Source organism: Phalangium opilio, unplaced genomic scaffold (genome assembly GCF_054372755.1).
Source record: "Phalangium opilio isolate 3A_F unplaced genomic scaffold, DU_Popi_V2 ptg000204l_1, whole genome shotgun sequence".
NCBI lineage: Eukaryota > Metazoa > Arthropoda > Arachnida > Opiliones > Phalangiidae > Phalangium > Phalangium opilio.
In genome coordinates, this window is record NW_028324215.1 from 632,332 (window position 1) to 658,730 (window position 26,399).

Consider the following 26,399-nt stretch of genomic DNA (forward strand, 5'->3'; position numbering starts at 1 on the left):
ATCTTACGAAAATCTTTGGGAATATCTTACGAAAATCTTTGGGAATTTCTTACAAAAATCTTTGGGAATTTCTTACGAAAATCTTTGGGAATTCTTAGGGAAATCTTTGGGAATATCTCACGAAAATCTTTGGTAATTCTTAGGGAAATCTTTGCGAAGGTTGTTGGGAAATGTTTTTGGAATGCTTTGGAAAATATTTAGGGATTTTCTTCAGAATTTCAAGTACAAAAACTCTTAAGAAAATCTATAGAACATCCTATGGAAAAAGGTGCCAAACTTCCCATTATTTCCCATTGAAATCTCTTGAGAATTTCTAAAAGATTTTCCCAGAAAAGAGTCTCAAGGTTTCTTAAGATAATTTTTGTAAGGGAGGGGCTTCACAAAAACAACGAGCATTCAAAAGCACTTCTTCAACCAACCCTCTCATAATATGGTTTCACTTCATCGACAAATAGCCTTCTAAAGGGACCCGACAGACTAGGAGACGGAAAAATGACCCCACTTCCCATTACACATAACCAAACCAAACGTATTTGAAACCTTGGAAAAAATATCTAAAACCTGACCAAACAAATTTTATCTAAAACCGTATTGAACCAAATCTATTTAAAACCTTACTACACAGTAAAAAATAATGGTCTTCAAAGGGTTTATATAGGGTTTATGATTTTCTCAGCAACCACTAATGGGTTTACGGCAGTAACTAAATGGTTTAAAAGGGTCGGCTTCAAAAACAGTAAACCATTACTGGTTTAAAACAACTTTGATAAATCATTTCTGGTTTATAATAAGAAATGCCGAGGATCTGTGAAAAAATGGTTTCAATGTAGTCCATTTTAAGATAACTCCGTGATGGTTTAAAAATGGTGCATGCAAAAAACAGCAAACCATTACGGGTTTGAAAGTGGTGCATAGAAAACAGCAAACCATTACTGGTTTAAAAGAGGTGCGTGTAAAAAACTGCAAACCGTTGAGGGTTTCAAACTGGTACACGCAAAAGCAACAAACCATTAGTAGTTTTAATGCGTTTTACCTCTCCGAGTGACGTATATCTCGGAGAGGTTCTAATTTCGACGTTTCTATGTGTGTGTGTGTGTGTCTTGTTACACCCCAGGGGACCGCGTTCGCAGTTTGCAAATCGGAGCAAACGTGTTCTCAATTTCCGGACCGCATTTACAGTTCACGGAAATTTGGATAATTGTATTCCACTTACATGGGTGTTACTCCATTGTCTGTCTAACACCACCAACCTCTGGTCTTTTGTCCATCCCACATGGACACCAGTCTGTATTTACTGCCAGTAAGTACAGACTGGTGTCCATGTGGAATGAACAAAAGATCAGATGGTGGTGGTGTTTAGAAGCCAGTATGTACAGACTGGTGGCCATGTGGCATGGACAAAAGACCAGATGATGTTGGAGTTCAGAAGCCTGTAAGTGTAGACTGGTGTCCATGTGGGATGGCCAGTCTGGATTCTATCTCCATCATCATCCTTAAGATTAAGACATACGCGACGATCGGCTTGGGTTACGAGAAACGTCCAGCCTCCCAAAGGTGGAGCTACCACCAAAGGTTCACCCAATTGCGCTGTTCTTGTCCATAGTTGCGATTCGAAACCTCTATATACTACTGATTTGAGTAGGGCGAAACAACAGGCGTATCCTTCATATCAAAAGTCAATATTAGTCAAATCTCTCAAGAATGTCTAATTCTTCTTCTTTAAAACGATGTAACTCTCAATTAGGTAAAAACTAACGAAGAAAATAATAATATTAATTCTTTTTATTTTAGTATTAAAGATAATTTGGTTTCTGAACTCAAAACTAATACAGAAAGAGTTAAACAGCAGTCTATGTGTTTTTCTGTGTGTGTCCGTCCGTTGTTACACTAGTGCACAGTGTGTGTTAGCAGTTCGCCTTGTGTAAAATAATCTCACAAAACTTTCATATTTCCCTTTTTCATAATATAAAGTGAATGTATGAAAATATTTTTCGTAATTTCGATGCCTTTAGTAGTTTTGTAGCTTTAAAGCTCTGTTTCATTTTGATATTTCAAGAACGTTTTTAAATACTATTATTTTAAATGGCTGTTTATATATTACTTAAGCTATACTACATTTGTATATAGACTAATCCTTGAGTTAGCAATTACAATGAAAACGCTAATGCTTAGACTCGGTCGGTTAAATCTAGTATAATCCGTAATAGGCCTAGTGAGCTAAAGAGTTAATATTTGAGGCCCGAAGTGTGGTATACTGTGGGTCTTGAGATTAGTGTCAGACATTAACGGTTCAGAGTGAGCCGAAAGCTAAATACACATTTAAATGATCGGGTTTAGATTTTAAACAAGTTGGGAAAACCAAAATATTACCTCTCCGAGTCAAGAGGTCTACTACTACAAACTTATTTACCTAGATATTGAATTATTTCTGTTTTCTGAAGTAAAAATTTACGAAATATTGAAGCAGTATTCCAAGCATAGTGAATATACAGTAAAGCAGACGACATTTTACATCCAATAAGGATAAATCTTGGACACATGCAAATCAGTCAATGGGGAAAAGAACAGGAAATGAAGTCTTCAGCTGTTTACCGTATATTCTGATAGCTACATTCACAACTGGTTTGCAGTAGTTTGCCAACATGAATGTTAACGTTAAATAACACCAAAGCTATATTGTAGCTAGACGCACTAATAGTCAATGCGCATCATACATAAAGTAAAAAGTATGTAGCTACTACCCGTTTACCATTAGCCCTTTTACTTACCAAATTGCCAACATGATCTTTTCTTCTATTATAAAATCTTAACCTGATTATTTAAGAGTGTATTTAACTTTCGGCTCACTCTGAACAGTTGATGTCTCTTCATTTCAGACATGAAAATCAAAGCCCAAAGTTTACTTCACCTCAGGCCGCAATTATTTACTCTTTGTTTCACTAAGCCTATTGCGGATAGTACTTGATATACCCGCTAGAGTCTAGATCTTAGTTTTCTTCATTAAATTACTAAACCAAGGACAATTCTATATACAAATGTACTATAGCTTAAGTAATATATAAACAGCCATTTCAAATAACAATATTAAAAAAAATCTTAGGAATATCAAAATGAAACAGAGCTTTAAAGCTACAATAGTACTAAATGCATCATAATTACGAAAAATACTTCTACATATTCACTTTATATTATGGAAAAAGGGAATATTAAGGTTCTGTATGATTTCTTAACACATCAACACAAGGCTAACTGCTAACGCGACGCACTAGTGTAACAATGGACGGACACACACAGACAAAAACATAAGACTGATTTTGAACTCTTTCCGTATTAATTTTGAGTTGAGAAACAAGATTATCTTAAATATTAAAATAAATATAACTAATATTAAATATTTTCTTCGTTAGTTGTTCGCCTTATTGAGCGTTACATCGTTTTGATAAAGAACAATTAAACATTCTTGAGAGACTTGACTAATATTGGCGTTTGAAATGAAGCATACGCCGGTTGCTTCGCCCTACTCAAATAGGTAGTATATAAGGGTGTCGAACTACAGTTAAAAGCAAGAACAACCGCAATTGCGAAAACCATTGGTGGACAACCCACCCTAGGGAGGCTAGACGTTTCTCGTAACCCTGGCTGATCGCCGCGAATGTCTTAAACGAAAGGATGACGATGGAGTAGAAGCCAGGTGTGCAGACTGGTGTCCATGTGGGATGGACAAAAACAGAGACCAGAAGATGGTGGTGTAGAAGCCAGGTGAACAGACTATTGTCCATGTGGGATGGACAAAAACAAAGACCAGAAGATGGTGGTGTTAGAAGCCAGTGTGAACAGACTGGTGTCCATGTGGGATGGACAAAGACCAGAAGATGGTGGTGATTAGAAGCCAGTATGTACAGACTGGTTTCCAAGTGGAAGGGACGAAGACCAGAAGATGATGGTGATTAGAAGCCAGTAAGTACAGACTGGTGTCCGTGTGGGATGGAACAAGACCAGAAGATGGTGGTGTGAGAACTCAAGTGGAGGAGCCATTTCCGTGACTGTGAATACTGTTCGGTAATGGCGAACACGTTTGCTCCGATTTGGAAACTGCGAACGCGGTCAGGTGGGTGTAACAACAGACACACACACACACACACACACCCCGACATGCCTGTCGATTTTAGAACCTCTCCGTGACATACGTCACTCGGAGAGGTAATAAATATAATTACTATTATATATTTTCTTCGTTAATTATTCACCTTGTTGAGCGTTACATCGTTTTAAAAAAGAATAATTATACATTCTTGAGAGACTTGACTAATATTGACGTTTGAAATGAAGGATACGCCTGCTGTTTTGCCCTACTCAAATCAGTAGTATATAAATGATGCAAATCTCAGATATTGATAAGGGCAGCGCAACTGCGTGAACTTTTGGTGGAAACCCCACCATTGGGAGGCTATAGTCTGTCAAACGAAAGAAGAGCCCTGAGAAATTTGTCCAAATTAGTGTCGCCACCATCGACCCCATAGTACTTTATCAACTTGTTTTGTTTTGTCAATAGTCGTGTGTAATATAGTCTGCTATTATGTCATTAAAATATATTGCAATGCTAGTTCAACAAAGATAAAACTGGTGTCTTGTCGTTAATTTTGATTTATATTCTTTAATACTCGATTATCGTAAAAAACCATGAAACGTAAACATATTAAATATGTATTGCAAAATGTATTGGTTCTATTGCGATTAAGCCTATCTGTTTATAGCAGACTATGTTACAGACGACTATTGACAAAACAAAACAAGTTGATAAAGTACTATGGGGTCGATGGTGGCTACACCAATTTGGACGAATTTCTCAGGGCTCTTCTTTCGTTTGACAGAATATAGACGTTTCTCGTAACCCTAGCTGATCACTGCGTCTGTGTTAACCTTAACGATGATGATAGAGATAGAAGCCAGTAAGCACAGACTGGTGTCCATGTGGTAAGGACAAAAGACCGGATGATGGTCGTGTATTGAAGCCAGTAAGTACAGACTGGTGTCCATGTGGGATGGACAAAAACAAGAAGTTGGTAGTGTTAGACAGTGTAAGAGGAATACAATTTTAGAAATTTCCGGGAACTGTATATGCGGTTCGGAAATTGAGCACACTTTTGCTCCGATTTGCAAACTGAGAACGCGGTCCCCTGGGGTGTAGCAACAGACACACACGTCGAAATTAGGACTCTCCGTGACATAATTCACTCGGATAGGTAATAAAAAATAAATTGTTTCATTAAAAGTTGGGAAACCAAAATAAACGTCTCCGAGTTGAGACGAGGACGTACTCTTTCAAACAAAAATTTACTTTCAAATCACAGGTCCATTAGTCAATGAGAAAAACCGGACATACATAGTTCGCATTTGGCGAGTTATTGCCGAGGGCATTTGTAAAGGTTGAAGCGTATAATCATTTTCTATGTATCCTCAATTCTAATGCGAAGCTAATATCTATCACTTAAATGTGGATTTAACTTTTGGCTCACTCTGAACCGTAAATACCTCCTTAAAGAGGGCACGAAACAAGGTCAATTTTCGTTTTTATCTAAGATATATTATTTCATAGAACCGATCGTTTCAACACTGGGATAATGAAGTATTAATATACATATCATCTGTTGAAGTTACAATTTACGTTTACACTATATATAAATGTAGTAAAGCTGAATTAAAAATTAAACACCAAATTTGAAATGTTAATATCAAAAGATGTTCTTAAATATTGACATGAAACATAGTTTTATACCTACACAACTACTAAAAGAATCGTAATGCCGAAAAATATTTAAAATATTTCCTTTCAATATTCTGCAAAAAGAAAATGTTACCGTTTTGTAACAGATCTTTTCATCCTACTCGCTTTATATTAACATGATATTAACTTTGGTATGCGTGTAGTGTTTCGATTCAGATGCAATCTTCATTACTCGTTCTATATAAACTCTCTCTTGTGTCATTCCAAAGAAAGAGGTTTATCTTAAATAATTAAATAAATGAAACTGATATTAAATATTTTAATCGTCAGTAATTTATGTTAATTTTAGTTAAGTTGGTTTATGAATCTTAATTCCTAAAATAATTTTAAACACAGATATCTTTAACGTTATACTTCTAGAGAACACCTATATCAGAACTTTTGTAAATTTAGGGTATATAAGGCGATTGATTCACACTATGGGAAAATAAAATGCGCAATTGCGTGAACCTTTGGTGGAAGCCCTGCCATTGGGTGGCTAGACGTTTATCTTAATCCTAGCCCCTCCCCGCGTACATTTTACGCCTAACGACGATGATGGAGTAGAAGCCAATGTTGCAGATTGGTGTCTATGTGGTATAGACGAAAGTGTGTTAGAAGACATTAAGAACAGATTATTGTGCTTGCGGTGTGTTGTTGTTAGAAGCCATTAAATAGCGGTTGGCATTGGGTGAAACAATGGCGGTTAGACAGCAGATGAAGGTGTAATGGAGAGTTAATGATTAGCGTTAAATAAGATGGATAAAGCAAGGAAGTAAAATTTTCTGAATTTCTGTATACTGCGAACTCGGTCTGGAAATTGGGAACACGTTAGCTCAGATTTGCCAACTGCGAACGCGGTGACAGACAGACACACACAGACACGTCCAGTGTAATACCTCTCCGTGACGTCATTGTCACTCTGAGAAGAAAAAACTATGGCTCTGTCAACAGTTTAAATTTAAACTAATGTGCCAACGTTTAAATTTTATGCTTGCATGTTATGGAATAGAGTAAAAATTGTTAACTATTTTTAAACCATATTTTAACCATATACCCTAATTTTCCATTATCAAACCTAATATGGAATATAGAACAATGTATGACTATGTCTATACCATATTTTAACCAGATATCCTGACTTTCCATTACCAAACCATATATGGAATAGAGAAAAAATGGTTAATTATTTTTAAACCAAATTCGAACCATATATCCAACTTTCCATTATCAAACCATATATGGAATGGTCAAAAGTTTTTAACATAAACCATTTCTTAACCATATTTTAACCACTTATCCTAATATGCCATTATCAAACCATATGTGGAACAGTCAAACATTTAAGATAAACCATTCATACACCATCAATGGTTTGCCAATCAAACCAAACCATAATCACACCATTGTTTAGCTAAATTTAAACCATTAATGGTGCAGCGGGAGAGGATATACCCTTTTTATACCATTTATGAACCATTATTTTTAACAGTGTACTTTGGAAAAAATACTACTTGGAGTTGTTTTTATTATAGATTTATTTGGGACGCTTGATGAACTGACCTTCAAATTCCGAGATGCTGAAGCTTCGCTTTGCCCGACGTGACACGTACGACTGGCAATTGACACAACGATGAAAAGGATACGCTGGCATTCGAAATTTGTTTGAGATGTCAATTATAACGGAACAATTGGGTCCTTCGTATACTTGGGCACCACCTGGATAAAACCTTTTTTGGGCAAAATCCTTCGTGTCTTTCACTTTCAAACAATTAAATTCATCGGTGGTGATCCCGCAACACAATTTAGCGCCACCAGTTTTTACAGATCCAAAAGAAGAAAGTTTTTGAAGCAATTCCATAAAAGCTTTTTCAACTTCCCACATTTCACTAACAAAATTTGCCACTTTGTTGATGCTTTTTACACTTCTCTTTCTGCAGCAAAACTTGTGTCAAGTGAAAGCTTATCCACTTTTTGGAGCACATGATCTTCTAAATTAATTTTGCCACCAACAGCTCGAAAGAAATGGCTACACTGTTAAAAAAATTGGAACTGTTTGAAACCTTTAGAGGTGTTTCCTAATGCATCCCCAGGAGCACTTCTATTGGTGTTTAAAAGCACCATTCGAGAGGATGTCAATACGCACCTTTCAAAACGGTGCGAAATAATACCATTCCTGAAGGTGCTTTTTAAATCCTGTTACGTGTTTTAATAGCTTTGAATAGAGGTACATATTAATACCAGAAAAAGTGTTTATAAACCCTTTAAAAAAAGATGTTTTTGAGACTAATTTGTTGTTTTTAAATTCCAATGACGTTGGTGCTTTTTAATTCCGGTTAGGTTTAAAACAAAACCCTTAAAATAAGTTTATAATTATACCAGAAAGGTGTCTATAGACTCTGTAAAAGGTGTTTTTTAAAATTTATTTTTACAAAACACATGAGTTATACCATAGATTAGTCTTTCAAAATAGCTGCTCAAAATCTGCTGCTCAAATCCAGTGGATTAAGGGTAAACGTTTTTTTCTGCTGTAAGCCTTATTCAACAGCGTAAGAATTGATATGCGTGTGAAATGGTTACGTTTAACCTTTACTGTATATCCTCAATAGTTCTATCTAAGGACCTGATTTAAATCATTCAAATGTGTATTTAATTTTCGGCTCACTGTGAACCGTCAATACCTCCTCAAAGACACGAATTCATGGAACCAAACCGAACAACGCTTACCAAAATCTTTAGAAGTAGCATTCAGTGTAACTGGGAAAGTTTAATTTCACGTTTACACTGTATATAAATGTAGTAAAGCTGAATTAAAAAGTAAACACCGAATTTGAAATATTAATATAAAAGATGTTCTTGGAATATTGAAATGAAACAGAGCTTTTTAGCTACAAAACTACAAAAAGAATCGCAATGCCGAAACATACTAAATATTTCCATTTAATATTCAACAATAAGAAAATGTTATGGTTTTGTAAGAGATAATTTTATTTTATTCGCTTTATATTAACTTTGATATGCGTATAGTGTTTCGATTCAGATGCAATCTTCATTACTCGTTCTATATTAACTCTCACTTGTGTCAGTACATAGAAATAAGTTTATCTTAAATAATTAATTAAATATAAATGATATTAATTTTTTAATCGTCAGTATTTTACCTTAATTCTAGTTAAGTGGTTTAAAGAAGCGTTATTCTTAAAATGATTTTAAATATAGCTATTGTTGATGTTTGACTTCTAGCGTAAACCGTTTTCACAAATTTTGGAAATTTAGGGTATATAAGGCAATTGATTGACAAATGGTAGGAATAAGCGCTATTGCGTGAACCTTTGGTCAAAGCCCTGCCATTGGGAGGCTAGTCGTTTCTCGTAACTTAAGCCGTTCGCGCGTACATCTTAATTCCAACGATGATAATGGAGCAGAAGCTAATGTTTCAGATTAACGTGTATGTGGTATACACAGATGGTGTTGTCAGAAGCCAATAAGTACAGATAAACGTGTATTTCGTATATACCATCTGAAAAACAAGTGTGGAGATTGCGTAATGAAGTAGAATTTTTACCTCTCCGAGTGACGAGAACGTCACGGAGAGGTATTGCACTGGACGTGTCTGTGTGTCTGTCTGGCACCGTGTTCGCAGTTGGCAAAATGGAAGCAAACGTGTTCGCAATTTCCGGACCGCGTTCGCAGTATACAGAAATTCGAAAAATGTTACTTCATTGCTATATCCATCTTATTTAACGTCAATAATTAACTATCCGTTACACCTTCATCTACTGTCTAACCACCAATTGTTTCACCCAATCCTAAACGGTATTTAATGGCTTCTAACATCAATACCATGCAATAGTCTTTCGTGTACACCACATACGCCTCACGCGGCTAGGGTTACGAGAAACGTCTAGCCTCCCAATGGCAGAGCTTCCACCAAAGGTTCACGCAATTGCACACTTTCTTACCTCTTATTGTGAATCAATCACCTTTTATACCCTAAATTTACAAAAGTTCTGATATAGGTGTTCCCTAGAAGTATAACGTTAAAGATAGCTATGTTTAAAATTATTTTAGGAATTAAGTTTCTTAAACCGACTTATTCGCACCATTCGAACAGATTTATATTAAAAACACTATTTCCGTTTAAAAACCAATTTATTAAGGGTCAATTAACACCTAAAGGTGTGTCTACGTACCAGTGAATCATCATTTCCTTAAAAAATACCTTAAAAGAGTCAACTAGCACCTTTTTACGGAGAAAACACCATCTCAGTTAAAAAACACTCCAAAAAGAGTGTATAAACACCTCAAGGTATTTCCGAACACCCATGAAACACCTTTTTTTCTAACAGTGTATTAAGGAGTAGTTCTCATTAGTTAATTTAGTGTTTCTTTGTAGGTTTGACGAATTCAAAAATCATCTATTTTACTCTGTAAGAACAGTTAGGCTACAATTAAATCTTAATCGATGCATTTAACGTTTATTTCTTCTTTTTTTCATTTTAGAGGAGAAAGACTAATGCTATACGCTTCAACGACAAAGATTTAAACATTACATCGCTTCCGATACAATACGATTATTATGCAACGTTAAGAGCATATCCATATATATCAGATGTTAGTTCCGATATATTTGGGGCATTCACCTTTGAGGTACTTTTTTACGTTACCACAATGTAAATGCATTTTAGTACGACTTGCCCAATTGCCAGTAATAAGTCACGAAAATCATCTCGTAGTTATTTACATGCGTGGTTGTTTGGAATTAAACACCAATAGTAACCTGTTCTTTCATCATTCTATTTGAACTTGTCGTAAATTGTCAAATATATTGACCACTAGAGAAAGTTGTGTCATAAACTTGTGCCTTATAAAGTCTTTCAATGAAAAACGAATGCTATGATATACACTTTAGTACATTATTTGGAATTTTTTATCTCTCATTTTCCAAAATTTGTTCCAAGATAAGGCTACTGTACATGTAACTAGTACTAAATCAGCTAGTGCTCGACCCGACATCATCGTTAAAGAGACTCTATAGTCTTCAAAAAATCACGGTCCGCCGACCGCTTTACAGACCCTTTAAAGTGCTCGAAAAACACTGGGGTGAGTAGTATGTAAGTGAGTCTTTTGCGTCAGTGTCACCCAGTTGAATCCTGACACCAAGATGACGTCCTCACACCAGATTTGGCGCCTGACACCCAGTTGACACCTGACACCAAGATGATGTCCTCACGCCAGATTTTTCGGTTGGGAAAACCCGGGAAAAGCTTTAACCCCTCAACACCATGTTGACTTTGTGAATGGCCTGGAAATTTATAGGGGAAATGCCATGGCGTGGCCTGGGGGAATTAGAATTACGAAATGAAGGAGTCATGTTAACTTTCGGCGTTGTGACCCGTGAGGAAATATACATGATAGGACGCGTGATAGGATGGTGTAAAAGACGGGGTAGGTTTAAAGATAAGTTACAACTCTCCAAGCCTTACTACAAGACGCTGAATTGTATTGGATATACACAGCCCATCACACAGAAATGGAATCAGTCAAATTGTAAGTACTAATAATCTTTTTAAACATCTCAGTTAAGCCTTGCCAGTTTCCCCCTAGGATATATTATCAGTGTTCGGTTCATTTTTTCCTCATTTATCGATATGGATTTAAGCATGAAACACCCATTTACCGGACTCTTAGCCGGGGTCACGGGATGTGGGAAGAGTGTTTTTGTAGGAGAGTAAATTGAGCATAGAGATATATGTATTTCACCTACCCCAGAAAGGATAATATGGTGTTACACGGAATATCAGTCGAATCTTTTTAGTACCATACTATCCCATACCCCGAACTTGAAATTCCATGGGGGATTATTGGATGTTAGCACCTTAGATGTTAGTGTGAGTAATTTCGTTATATTAGACGATCTTTTATGTGAAATAGCGAATAATAAGGATGAAACAAATCTTTTCCTTAGAGGCTCCCACCATAGAAACACTTCCGTTCTAATTTTAATGCAGAACTTATACTACCATGGAAAGGAAATACGCACCCTGAACCTTAACGCCCATTACTTGGTCATATTTAAAACACCGCGTGATCAATCCGCCATTGTTAATATTTCGAGACAAATTTCACTGGGTAATAGCAAATACGTAGTGGACGCGTTTAGACAGGCGACAACTGAACCCTACGGTTATCTCTTGGTAGACCTTATGGCCAACACCCAGGATAATCATAGATTAAGAACAGGTATAATTCCAGGGCAACAATTAGCAGCGGTATTCATACCGAAATGACGGCCATCCTGGAAGCCTACGTTTTCAGGATCAAGGGAGAATGGATCGGGAGCTGTCAATGTACTTGAAGGAGACGACAGCCTATGACGTATGGATTTTCCAATCACCATGCCTATTCTCGGAACTATCTATTAAGGATAAAAGACAGGTTCACTGGCTGTCTCGCAACATTTATGACCAAGGTTTCGAGGAGGGGGATTATCCCTACGAAACGCTGCAGGAAGTAGGCGAGTACATTCGCCAGAAGGCATCATCCTTCGTTACGAAGGGGTGCGGAGAAAGCTTTGGTTCTACCCAGCTCTTGGGAGTGGACGTTACCAACACCGAGGAGTACGGGTGTCCGAAACTTGTAACGGTCATAAGAAATTATAATTTACAGCCGTTATAATAGATTAACCTTAACTAACATGTCAATCCACTACAAAAGTAAAAAGGGAAAAGGATTAGGCTATCCGGGTTGCTCGCTACCTTACTCATTTCAGGAAGCGTAAGTAAGATTAAGATAAAATCTGTTTGTCTAGGGGATCATTTTATAGGAGATAAGATAAATTAATTTAAGACGGTATTGAGAGTTACCAATAAGTCGATACCTTTACTATACTTAAACAACGAAACATGGTACTAAGGTCATGACCATACAAAAATTAATAATACAAAATGGCATTGCAGGTTCTTAATGAACATCTTTAAATTGTAATAACAACGATAAAATAATAGAATACTATAATAAATAACTGTCAACGTCACGTGTTCTGGCGAGCCGTGGGACCCCGCGCCCGAGAGTAATATTGTCGTCTCTTTTTGAAAGCGCTACTTCCATGCACATAATGGCTTAAGAAGAAGTCATCGTGGCTCCTCTTTCATCTTCGGTTCTACCGCCGATCGGATTGTCCTTTCCAAGAAAGTTCAGCTTTCTAAAGGTAAAGCGCGCCCCCCCCCACACACACACTAACACTCCGAATAGATCTTATCTTGGTCCTGCTATCAATTAGGGGACCAAGCGCACACCCCGTACTATATACATACATAAAACTCCGCATGTTAAAGGAGTTTTCCTCCGCGGTCTAACCCGGTTTCTCCTTTCTATCAAAACTTGCAGAGGTTAACGGTAATAGTTAGTATAGGGCGCTGTCGGTTAGCTGTGGCATAGGGGCTAGCCACCACCCCTCTATGCATTGTAAATGACTTGGTCCAATTAGCTAGCTGAACTTAATACATTTACCAATTCTATTTTACTGGTACGTATGTTAAACGCAACTCTCAATACTTTTTAGTGAAATAAATGAATAATAATGATCGTCAAAATTCGTTCGAGGGAAGCTGAAGGGAGAACGCTTCTCGCGTTGAGTAAGGGAAAGATAAGGACTAATGACGGTTGGAATTTGAAGGAGCGGTTTCGAACTTCTTTGGCCGAGAAAGTCCGAAATTGGTTTATCTACAAAATCTGTCCGGAATAGAATTTTGAAGGGAGATAACAATTATTTATTTTCGTGGAATTGACATGCCCACAAACTTATTGTTAGAATTAGGAATTTTTAGCGTTACAAACTGACCACTATCGAGGACTGCCAGACCCCCAAAGCCTGCACGTACCACAGGAACGACAACAACTGCACCCTGGTGAAAGCCGCGAGGCTAGCCACATCGCTCCATCGGAGAGAGTACGCGAAAATTTAAAATTTTTTAAATTACATATCAAAATGTAATGGGTGTCAAAGAAATGCTGCAATAAAATATGCTAATAAAGAAGCTGTAAAATCTATTGCCCAGTGTTGTATGAATATCCTACAGGGTAATGTCCCTCTTTCAGAAAACGAGAAGCAGCGGTTGAAGAAACATCGACACGCCCTAAGACGAGTTACTTCGAAAATCCCTAATTCAATAAAGAAGAAAATACTAATTCAAAACGGGGTCTTCTTTCCTTTGCTCCTTGGACCCTTATCATCAGCTCAGTGGCAGGTGCGGCTATAAGTCGCGCAATAAAATAGAATGGCACGAAAAATGTTATTAATTTCTGAAGACACTTATAATAGGTTAAAATCAAATTGCGGTTTCAAAGTCGACACTTCGGTGGAATTAGAGAAGGATGATAAGTTGAAATCTATCATTAACGATGCTAAGTTAAACGACACTGACAAATTATTAAGATATAACCACGTAATTTCGAGGGAAATTAGTAAAACGGTGAAAAAGAAGAAAGTGAAACCAGCGAAAAACCAGAATTGGAGTTCTGAAATCGTCCCTTCGGTTCCCTCCTATAGTGCAATCGATTGTTTGAACTTGTAAAAATGGATAGACCATATATCAACAAGTTGGGAAAACCAAAATATTACCTCTCCGTGTCGAGAAGATTATATAAACTTAAGTATCCAATGAAAACGTCGACCTTTTTGCCCTCATCCTTTCCCGCGCTTTGAGCTTCCGCATTTCATCCTTACTCTCAACATTATCTTCCTCCATTTTACATACAAAAATCAAATACTCACAAAAAGAAGCGGCAAAAACCTGCTGGCTCTTTACAACCACTTAATTTGACTTAATATCCAATTTCCAACAACAATAATATGCCGGTAGTTTAATTGACAACCTTCTAGCATCGAAATTCTCATTAAGAATGGCTCCCGCGGGTAATAAAGGGCAATTTTCAACTAGGTGGGCGTTATCTCATTAGATTTGAAAAATATCATTTGTTTTTTTTTTTACCAATGCCTAACCGTTTGGATTTTTTTAAAGCAATCTTAGCACCAAAAAATATTTTTTGATACAAAATAAATGTTTTATATTCCTATTAAGAATAAAACAAGAGGATAAAAAAGGTCTGTCCTCTCGTAATTTTTTAAGCTATTATCATGATTACTCTATACAACAGTAACAAGGAGTATAAACCCATTAGTGGAAGCAGTATTTTTTTCCCGAAACAATCTCGCTTATGTTTATCCTCTCTAGACTTCGCTAAAAACATATTACTCCTACGTAAAATATTAATAGACAGGAAATGATTCATACCATTAAAGAAGGAGCGCAATATTATCCATATTTTCATTTCATATACAGAGAAAAGAAATTATTATGTTTCTAAGAGGAGCTTCCCATTTTGGTTGTTGTTTTGAAAAGTATATCGAAATGCACGGGCCTTGATAGATATAGGAGGCAATGAAGGAAATATATCGCATGCACGGGCCTTGGTAGATATAGGAGGCGATGATAATATCTCTCTTTGCACGAGAGGTTTATCTTTAATATTTAAATAAATATAATTATTTTTAATTATTTTAATCTTCAATTATTAACATTAATAATAGTTAAATCGTTTAAAATAAAGTTATACCTATTATCATCTCAAACTTTGCTAATATTGACGTTTAAAGTGAAGGGTACCCCTCTTGCCCGCTTTCTTCAAATGTTGGGGTATATATACGATTCGTTTCCATTATAATAGTAAGGAAAAAGCGCAATTGCGAAAACCTTTGGTGGTGATTCCACCTTAGGGAGGATAGACGTTTCTCGTAACCCTAGCTGATCGCCGCGTATATCCTAAAACCAAACGATGATAATGGAGTAGAAGCCAATGATACAGATTGGTGTCTATGTGGAATAGACGGAAGACCAGTGGATGGTGGTGTTAGAAGCCAGTGTAAGTGCATCCGTGTGGGATGGACGAAGACCAAAAGATGGTGGTGATTAGAAGCCAGTAAGAACAGACTGGTGTCCGTGTGGGATGGACAAAGACCAGAAGATAGTGGTGTGAAAACTCAAGTAGAGCAGCCACTTCCGTGACTGTGAAAGCAGTTCGGAAATGGCGAGCACGTTTGCTCCGATTCGCAAACTGTGAACGCGGTCATGTGGGTGTAACAACGGACAGACACACACAGACACGGCCGTTACAGAACCTCTCCTGGACTACGTCACACGGAGAGGTAAAAATAAGATGGACACACGCCGGGTGTTGTAACAAACTATTAGTATGCATGAAGATAAATAGATGGCGCGATAAGCAAGGTAGGGGGTAGGAAGGAGGAGGGAGAACGAAAGGGAGAGAGAGGAAAAAGACAAGACGACCCAAGGGCTCGTAATAGTACCCACATCGTACGAGTGAATAGCCCCTCTATACCTACCCTAATGAGTGGATAACCCCTCTATACACCTCCCTTGTGAGTGAATAACGCTATCTTTTACAATGCTTAAATGATTTACCGTGCATAAAATAAGAGTGAATAGCCCCTCGATGCCCTACCCTAAACAGTGATAAAAACTTTTGCCCGGTCGGTAAAAATTTTTTACCTCTCCGAGTGACGTATGTCACGGAGAGGTTCTGTAACGATCGTGTGTGTCTGTCTGTCTGTGTGTGTCTGTTGTTACACCCACGTGACCGCGTTCGCAGTTTCCAAATCGGAGCAAACGTGTTCGCCATTTCCGAACTGCTTTCACAGTCACGGAAATGGCTCCTCTACTTGAGTTCTCACACCACCATCTTCTGGTCTTTGTCCATCCCACACGGACACCAGTCTGTACTTACTTGCTTCTAATCACCACCATCTTTTGATCTTCGTCCATCCCACCTGGACAGCAGTCTGTACATATTGGCTTCTAATCACCACCATCTTCTGGTCTTTGTCCATCCCACTTGGACACCAGTCTGTACATTCTGGCTTCTAACACCACCATCTACTGGTCTTCCGTCTATTCCACATAGACACCAATCTGTCTCATTGGCTTCTACTCCATTATCATCGTTTGGTTTTAGGATATACGCGGCGATCAGCTAGGGTTACGAGAAACGTCTATCCTCCCTAAGGTGGGATCGCCACCAAAGAGTTTCGCAATTGCGCTTTTTCCTTACTATTATAATGGAAACGAAACGTATATATACCCCAAAATTTGAAGAAAGCGGGCAAGAGGGGTACCCTTCACTTTAAGCCTCAATATTAGCAAAGTTTGAGATGATAATAGGTATAACTTTATTTTAAACGATTTAACTATTATTAATGTTAATTATTGAAGATTAAAATAATTAAAAATAATTATATTTATTTAAATATTAAAGATAATCTTGTTTCTCAACTCAAAATAATACGGAAAGAGTTAAAAAGCAGTCTATGTTTTTGTCTGTGTGTGTCCGTCCATTGTTACACTAGTGCGTCGCGTTAGCAGTTAGCCTTGTGTTGATGTGTTAAGAAATCATACAGAACCTTAATATTCCCTTTTTTCATAATATAAAGTGAATATGTGGAAGTATTTTTCGTAATTATTATGCATTAATACTTTTGTAGCTTTAAAGCTCTGTTTCATTTTGATATTCCAAAGATTTTTTTTAATATTGTTATTTGAAATGGCTGTTTACATATTACTTAAGCTATACTACATCTGTATATAGAATAATCCTTGGTTTAGTGATTTCATGAAGAACACTAAGACCTAGACTCCGGCGGGTATATTAAGTATAATCCGCAATAGGCTTAGTGAAACGAAGAGTAAATAATTGATGCCTGAGGTGAAGTAAACTTTGGGCTTTGATTTTCGTGTCTGAAATGAAGAGCCATCAACGGTTCAGAGTGAGCCGAAAGTTAAATTCTTTATTAAATAATCAGGTTAAGATTTTATAGTAGAAGAAAAGATCATGGTGGCAATAAGAATAGTAAAAGGGCTAATGGTAAACGGGTTGTAGCTACAGACTTTTTATTCTCTTTATGGTGCGCTTTGACTATTAGTGCGTCTAGCTACAATTTAGTTTTGGTGTTATTTAACGTTAACATTCATGTTGGCAAACTAAAAATATTGTTGAGGTGAGACGAGACGATAGTGTTTACACCGAAAACCAGTTGTGAATGTAGCTATCAGAATATACGGTAAACAGCTGAAGCGTAGACTTCATTTCCTGATCTTTTCCCTATTGACTGATTTCCATGTGTCCAAGATTTATCCTTATTGGATGTAAAATATCGTCTGCATTACTGTATTATTCGCTATGCTTGGAATACTGCTTCAATATTTCGTAAATTTTTACTTCAAAAAAGATAAATAATTCCATATCTAGGTAAATAAGTTTGTAGTAGTAGAACTCTTCACTCGGAGAGGTAATATTTGGTTTTCCCAACTTGTTTAATATGCTTTTGCCTCTCCAACCGCGAAGTTATATCTCCTGGCCTCGGATAAGATCATGACTCCTAGTTGAAGAGATAGAGAGAGAAAAGGGGACTGTACTTGCTACAAACCTCTCTCTCCGAGTATAGCACTTTATTCGAGACTGTTTCTTTACAAGGGATGTTAGGCGAGGCTGTATAGTACTGGCCTGGCAAGTGAAAGGTCCGCGGTTCGATTCTCCGTGGAGGAAGAAAAGTTAAAAATATAATTTCTTCCCTGTATTATGTTTGAAACTCCACGTGTGAACTGTAACGTTAACTAAAAAGAAAATATTTTCTCTCGACGTTCAAAAATGACGAACGAAAAATTTGATACTGCCAAAGGCAGGACTGTGACACCCCTACTACTACTACTACAGGGCAGGTCAAACTAAGAGCCTCATCGTAGATTTACATCATACGATGTGGCTAAAAACACTCTTCGACTGGCTCAAGGATGAGTCGCACGCTAATGTTATCCCGGATAAATACACAAGGATTTTAGTACAAATAAATGTTGTTAAGTTTTAGCAAACCTGTCTTATTAATTCATCATACAAACACAACAAATTGGCGACGGAGATGGGATTGATGTAAACAGATTTATCTACATAACTGACGCATTAATAAAAGATCCCCGAAAAATCCTGAGGGAGAAACAGAAGCAGAAGACGTCCATGAGGAACTGGAGAAAAAGGCTCAGCAACACGTTTACACACAAGGGCAAGTTTTGGCTCCATTTTGATAACCGCCAAACTCAAAATTCAGTCGTAGTGTGAACGGTCTACCGCTGAACGCCGGCGTAAGTTAAAATTTTTAACGTTGACTGTGTGATTTCCGCCGGTTTTTTCGGTCGATTGGGAATCTAGCTTAAAAGGAACTTTATTTTACCACAACCCACCGATAGGGGAAACTGGGTTCGGTTAGAGATTTAATTTTACTTTAAGTCACAGCCGGGAATCGAACTCGGGCCGCTCACGTAGTAGACAGACATTCTACCACTGAGCCATAGAGACTTGATAGAAACCCCGAGGTTATATCGTTTAGTTTTATCTCTATAATGTCGGGGTGATGTGGGGTGGGGTGCCTCTTAATCTGTGGGGTCGGATACTTTTGAATTTTATCTGTGGGGTTGGATACTTATGAATTTATATGTTAGGGGTTTTTATATTTATTTTCTTTTTATTTATGTGCTAATTAAATAGATAACGATTTTCCCCGTTTCGATCTCGTTCGGTAGCTATCGCCATCTATGTTATGATTGACTGGAACGTTTTGGCGGTTAATTCCAATGTGGGTTTAGATAGAGCCAACATAGTGATAAATGAGCGTAATGCGTATGATCATTTTAGCATTGCTAAAGGTAATTCGAGGGGATAATCACTAAAATGGGCAATCACTATAATGAACTTGTATCTTGGGGGTCAGATACTTCTGAACCGGTATCTTTGGGGTCGGGTACTTCTGAACTTGTATCTAAAATGGGTAATCACTATAACTAAACTTTCTCTTTTAAAAGTTTCTGGGCATAAGTCTTTGTTAGAAATTTATAAGATGCGATAAGTCTGCATCGGCATAAGTCTATGTTGTAAACTCATTGAGGGGGTTATCACAAACTATCGGTTCTTCGATTCGCCGGAATATTAGTATTACAGCATAAGTAAATTTATACGGTTAGAATTTTATCACTGTTTAGAGTAGGGCATGGAGGGGCTATTAACTCTGAATTTATGCACGGTAAATCATTTAAACATTGTAAAAGATAGCGCTATTCACTCATTAGGGTAAAGTATAACGGGGTTATCCACTCATTAGGGTAGGATATAGAGGGGCTATTCACTCGTACGATGTGGCTACTATTACGAGCCTTTGGGGCGTCTTGTTTATTTGCTGGCAGTCCATATATTTAAGTTCAAATATTCGTTCATTTTGTGTGTGAAAGAATGATAAAATCGATCTTTTATAATTTCAAAATCATGTTTGCTTCTATTATCAGTTCACTGGTCTGTTATTGAGACAAAGTTTTTGAGTTTAATTCCATTACCCTTTTAGATAGAGTATTACTATTACAAGAGATATTTTTGCAGAGTTTAATTCCCTTATCATTTCGGATGGAGTTTTGTGATAAGAGTGATTTTATGTTCTTTTAAAAAGTACACTATAATATTTTATGGGTGTCTTAAGGATTAAGATATAGGTTTACCAACAAGTAGAAACACATTACGTCAATTCAATCAATTTTTATTCATATTTTATAAATTTTGTTTAACATTTCGGACATTTCTCGTAAGCATCTGCCTACAGAATGTAGGGTTTAAAAATGTTTTATTGTTAAACGAGTTAACAATTAACTCTAATTTTAATTTGGACACGGCATTGCAATAATGCATGTCCACTGGGTCCCGCCATTCCATGATGCAGTCATGCTCCAGTTGCGAGGGGTGGTCGATAAGACATCCATTACAGCTGCCAGCGATGAGGTCGGTCAGCTGCTGCGTGACTGTTTCCCTGATGAGTGCATCCACCCTTTTTTCCTCGGCGATGAACGTTATTATTGGGACGTGTACGCCCACTCGCCCAGTAATTTTTTCCATAAATATGGGCCTATGGCGAATACTGTCTTGGTCGGGTAGAGGTTTGCGTAGTCCACACCCTTACCCCGTACCATCTGTCTGATGTTCAGCATTTTCACTCCTGATAGGTAACGAGTTGAATGCGTCTCTCCTCCGATCCCTCGCTGGGTTCGACATCCTCCCTCTCGAAGAAATCGTTGACGACATCGCGCATATTGTAAAGTTGAAGGTATTTGGCTTCACTTAGCGAGATGCCAGTTGACTCGTGGGTCATTCCTAGTCTAACCTTACAGTCCGGTGTAATGCAGCATGATTTGGTGTGGGAAAGCTCGAACATGTGGGTGTTATCCCTGAAGAGATACATAAAATATGTTAAGAGGCTAATGGTTTAACTATAAACAAAATATTCTTACATTTATCAAATGTCCTGGAAAGTCGCAAAGTTTTCAATATACGTCGTCTTGACTGATTCCCTTTCTGTATGATGGGCTGTGTATGGGCTGTGTATATCCAATACAATTCAGCGTCTTGTAGTAAGGCTTGGAGAGTTGTAACTTATCTTAAACCTACCCCGTCTTTTACACCATCCTATCACGCGTCCTATCATGTATATTTCCTCACGGGTCACAACGCCGAAAGTTAACATGACTCCTTCATTTCGTAATTCTAATTCCCCCAGGCCACGCCATGGCATTTCCCCTATAAATTTCCAGGCCATTCACAAAGTCAACATGGTGTCAAGGGGTTAAAGCTTTTCCCGGGCTTTTTCCGCCGAAAAATCAGGCGTGAGGACACCATCTTGGTGTCAGGCGTCAACTGGGTGTCACTGACGCAGAAGACTCATTTACATACTACTGGGGTGAAAACTATGTATAGAGCAAATCACGAGAGAGCTCAGTGCAGTAAAATGGAATACGATAGTAGGGAACCCATTTTGCTGGATTAGTCGTAGCAGTGTCAAAATGACAGCAATCGTTAGGCAATAATTCAAACTTTGTCTCCTTTTTCATTTTAGCAAATTATTTCGTACTATAAATACGTGTTTTTCCAAAAAGTGTTACAAGATAGGGCTACTGACCACAGATATTAAAATTATGAAAGCGTAATGTTCTGCTGCTTTTAGCTACTATATTATAATTAAACCTATTCTTCCATTTCATAATGTCATACTTTTATGAATCAGTTCAGTTTTTTCGAAGTAACTTCCATCTTTTCTTCTCCTAGTAAACATATTTGTTCTGATGGGCTATATAGTATGCGTAGTAGACTTTAAACAAAGTTTATTTTTCTTATGTTTATAGAATTACCTGCTGACAGCTATTTTATCAGTTGTTTGGGTAGTACATTTATCTGTGCTAGCCACTGTTACCAGACGTGAAAACTCCGTTCACCAGACTAACAACTTCATTCTCTTGATTGCTTTGAAGTATCCGGAAGTTTTGGGCTCTTTATCGCAAAAATGCAAGTTAAAAATTTGAATCTCTACAGGTTTTCCCCATGCTTGTTAACTGATCTAATTAACTTTCGATGTGAACATCACATTCGACTGAGGGTATTGAGTGTCAAGAGTTCTTTTTATTTTTCATTAATTTGTGATTCATTCTCTCTTCTCATATTTCTTCTTTAGAAATTTTACCGCTGCATGGTAATTTTCATCAGATACTTTATACCCCAAGCATACATTTTAAATTCCCTTGAAAAAAATTTAGTTATGTGTGTTCGGCCCTCAAAGGAAGAATAAAATTGACAGAAAATCTATTAAGGCTAATAACAATAATAAAAAAATCAATATAATAACATTTCCGTTGAAAGGTTTTCTGAGTTTGAAAAAGAGCTGCAAAGATCACAGTCGAGCTACATATATTTTTGATTCTTATAGAGTCATCACAGTTAAATGGACTAGTTTATTCTCCACTTCGCAATATTATCAGTTTTTAATAAATGAAATGAAACTCATCAAGCTCAGTTTTTCACAAATCCAACTAGTTTTTATCAATTAATACCATAAGCGAGCGCCAGAAAGCGGCAAGAGAGAAATTTAAGGCTCTACGCCACCTCGAGGGAAAATGAAGAAATTCTCTCCTTGCCGATTCCCCCTACCACCTTATAACCCGAAAATCTAAGCAGTCGTCTGCTTCTGCAATAAATGGCAGCGGTAATCGGTTTAGTAAGTTTAATTTATAGGCGCCGCTTAAACTGTTATAACAGTTCGGTATACTCTCCCTTCTGAAATAAATAGGCCCATAAATAAATAAACATTACTTTCCACGCCTCCCCGATCTTTTCGGAAGACATGAACTTCAAAATCCACGTTTTGGCCCCACTTAGCCACTAGCAGACGACAATGTTATGATTACAAGTATTAGAGAGGTAGAGCTTATAATAGGTAAGTTTAAGGTATACAGGGTGTATCTGAAATGGACGTAGGAGCGGAAGTAGTTGGGTTCCTGGGGCCAATATAAGGCGAAACTGTGGTATCACTTTTTTTTTGTCGTACGCCAACCCATTAGGAAGTTACTTGAACCTAACACTTGCTAGTTTGCATAAATCACAGCATGTTGACTTCGTCTAAAACAGTAGGAATTAAGTTCGAGATAGGATGATTATTGCAAATTAGTGGTTGCCAGCTAAAACAAAAAAAGCCTCATAGCCATAGAGTAAATTTTTAAGGAATAGAAAGTTGTACAGTTGGTGGCTCATAACGAACATCATTGTAAAATAACATGTTACGATTAGTTTGTTGAAACAACTGACCGATACTAACGGGAAACTGACAGCGATAAGTAGCGCAGTCTAATAAGAAACAGTGAAACACCGACAATTTGCTTCATTCTTCAAACAATCGAAAGGTTGCAAAGGCGTTCATTTTGGTTTGTGTACAAGACTACATAGCCGGCGACGTCTTGTTTTCATTAAATTAGCAAATTATTTTTTACATGCTTTAAAACACTTTGAACCTTTGAAAGAAGTACCTTTTATACCGTTTTTAATGGCAATTGTCATAGAATAATTCTAAGGAGTAAGAATGTACATTTTCTTATGGGTACATTACATTGCATCTCGCATTGCACGTAGGTCTCCTATCGTTCTCAACGCTGGCAGATTGCTACCAGTTAGTAAACGTCATTAGCCTAAAGTTTTAAGGTGGTCTGCAAATTTACTAAGGTTTAATCGTTTATTAATTTCTTTGCGAAATTTTTTCTTAGTTTTAAGTTAACCCTCCACTTTTGGTTTTTTCACAAATTTTCGTTAATTTTATTTGCTGTCATCCGTTCGGTTCCGAGGTTAAGAACGAAAATTTCTTCTCAAAATTTTTCTCTACTATTACTTTTGGAGGTACCTCGTAATCAGTGTAGGCCAATCACGAGCCTTTCAACCCTTTCTTGAACAAGTTAGTAGTGTGAGATCTTGAGAAGGAATGCTAGGTTTCATGAAGCCACCTCCTAGATACGCTATTCAACATAGCGTACTTAATTTGATACGGGTGAATTTTCGGGTGAGGCCCCAAGAAAAACGCTTACTCCCTCAATGTAATTTTTTGGAGAAAGGAATGTTCCCTTTTTTGGTCACTTTGAACCATAACAAATTTTATTTCATTTTCAACATTTAGGTTTCTTCATTATTTGTCGATTTTTATAGGGATTAAATTTCACATATTAATTAGTAAAATTTAATCCTTAACAGGCGTTGCCCAACATCCCATCCCAAATATTCGCCTATTAACATTTATTCACGAATACCGATTTCGATAAGTTGCAACTTTAACCTAATTTTTAAACTAAATGCAACCTTCCGATTGTTTGAAGAATGAAGCAAAATGTCGGTGTTCCTTATTAGACTGCGCTACTTATCGTTGTCAGTTTCCCGTTAGTATCGGTCAGTTGATTCAACACACTAAATCGTAACATGTTGTTTTACATTGATGTTCTTTATGAGTCACAAACTGTACAACTTTCAACTCCTTAAAAATTGACTATAAACTCTATGGCTATGAGGCTTTTTTCGTTTTAGCTGGCAACCACTAATTTGCAATAATCATACTATCTTGAACTTAATTCCTACTGTTTTCGGTGAAGTCAACATGCTGTGATTTATGCAAACTAGCAAGTGTTAGGTTCAAGTAACTTCCAAATGGGTTGACGTACGACAAAATGTCATACCACAGTTTCGCCTTATATTGGCCCCAGGAACCCAAATACTTCCGCTCCTACGTCCATTTCAGATACACCCTGTATATTAATCCTTGTATTTATTCCCAAGCTTCCGGTAGCATCCCTTGCGCGATTTGAATAAAGTTTCAATTTTGTGCCACCAGGATGATTTGTCTCGCGAGTTTTACCCAGACAATGCCTGTGGCTAATTTACCGCCGATTCACGCTTACGGGTGGTTTGATATGCTTATGTTGATACATAATGTCATAAAAACGAAGATAAGCAATTTTTTTCACATAGTAAATCGAATAATAAGTTGGGGAGACTTTTACACTTTAGCTTTGATTCGCTGCTACATAAAATTATGTTTTCCGCTACAACTTTTAAAAGAAATTATTCTATGAGAGGGGTACCTCTCTCAGATAAGACTTCATACAGACTTCAATGTATAAGGCTGGTTTTTTAAGCTTTTTGCCCATATCAAAAGCTTTATACGGAGACCCCTGGAAGCAGGCTGACTAGCTGACTGGCTAGCTGGCAGGACGGCTGGCTGTTTCGCGTTCCCGTACATTATCGTAAATTTAAATTACGCGGTAGAGCTCGCCGGAATTTGATTCTCCACCGCACTAGCGACATCTATACTAAATTCGATCATATTGTCGACGAGAAAATGCGGTCTCTCGGAGGTAGCGGGAACCAAACTGACGTCGCCGGTGTGGGATGAGGATATTTTACGTCTGCGCCACTACGGATTGTTGTTAAGCCATCGATACTTTTCCTATAATTTTCCACGCCTTTGCTTCGAACTGACGTTGCCGGTGTGAATATCCCTAATTTCGGGTTTCGTTAAAGACAATATCACACTGCAAAAAGCGTTAATTTGCCTTGGGGCATATCTTGTTATTGTAACGTTTTTAGCCACATCGTATATACGATGGGTTATTAGTTTGACGTGGTGTGTAGAAGATGATGATGTTTCGTTCGCTATTTTTAAATAGTGCTTTGAAAAGTCACTTCTAGGTGGCGATGGCTCCATATTTTTCATGTGAACGATTTATTTAAATTTATAATATTTTTAAATTTTCTTCCTCGACGGAGAATCGAACCGCGGACCTTTCACTCGCCAGGCCAGTACTATACATCCTCGCCTAAATTCGCTTGTTATGAAACTGTCGCGAATAGAGTGCGATTATCGGAGAGAGCTTTGTCAGAGGCACGGTCCACTTCTCTCTCTCTAACTCTTCAACTAGGAGGCATGATCTTATCCGAGGCCAGGAGATATAACTTCGCGGTTGGAGAGGCAAAAGGCTTCATATGCCAGCCTGATACTAAACTGCCTTCTCTATAGTCTCTTGTTGAAAGAAGGTTGCAGAGATAGGAGAGAGAACGAAAGTATCTACGAACTCTGCTGAGTGAGAGAGAGAGAGGGGAGAGGAATGGGATGGATGTAGAACCGGTCCGAGCGGGTGAGAATAGACATTTTCGCAAATTTTTCCGCGCA

At 37.5% G+C, this 26,399-nt stretch overlaps 1 long non-coding RNA gene across 6 annotated transcripts; it reads left to right on the plus strand.

The window, feature by feature from the left end:
• The first annotated feature begins 3,147 nt into the window (after positions 1 to 3,147).
• Positions 3,148 to 13,778, plus strand: LOC149621453 (uncharacterized). 6 transcript variants are annotated; one of them, XR_016375044.1, is made up of 4 exons: positions 3,148 to 10,194; positions 10,268 to 11,655; positions 11,733 to 11,961; positions 12,020 to 13,778. It is a non-coding gene; the product is annotated as an uncharacterized LOC149621453 (long non-coding RNA). The 6 variants fall into 6 exon arrangements; XR_016375043.1 differs by lacking the exon at positions 11,733 to 11,961 and having other exon boundaries at positions 10,268 to 11,212; positions 11,284 to 11,314; XR_016375046.1 differs by having other exon boundaries at positions 10,268 to 12,974; positions 13,329 to 13,778.
• Positions 13,779 to 26,399: the final 12,621 nt, after the last annotated feature.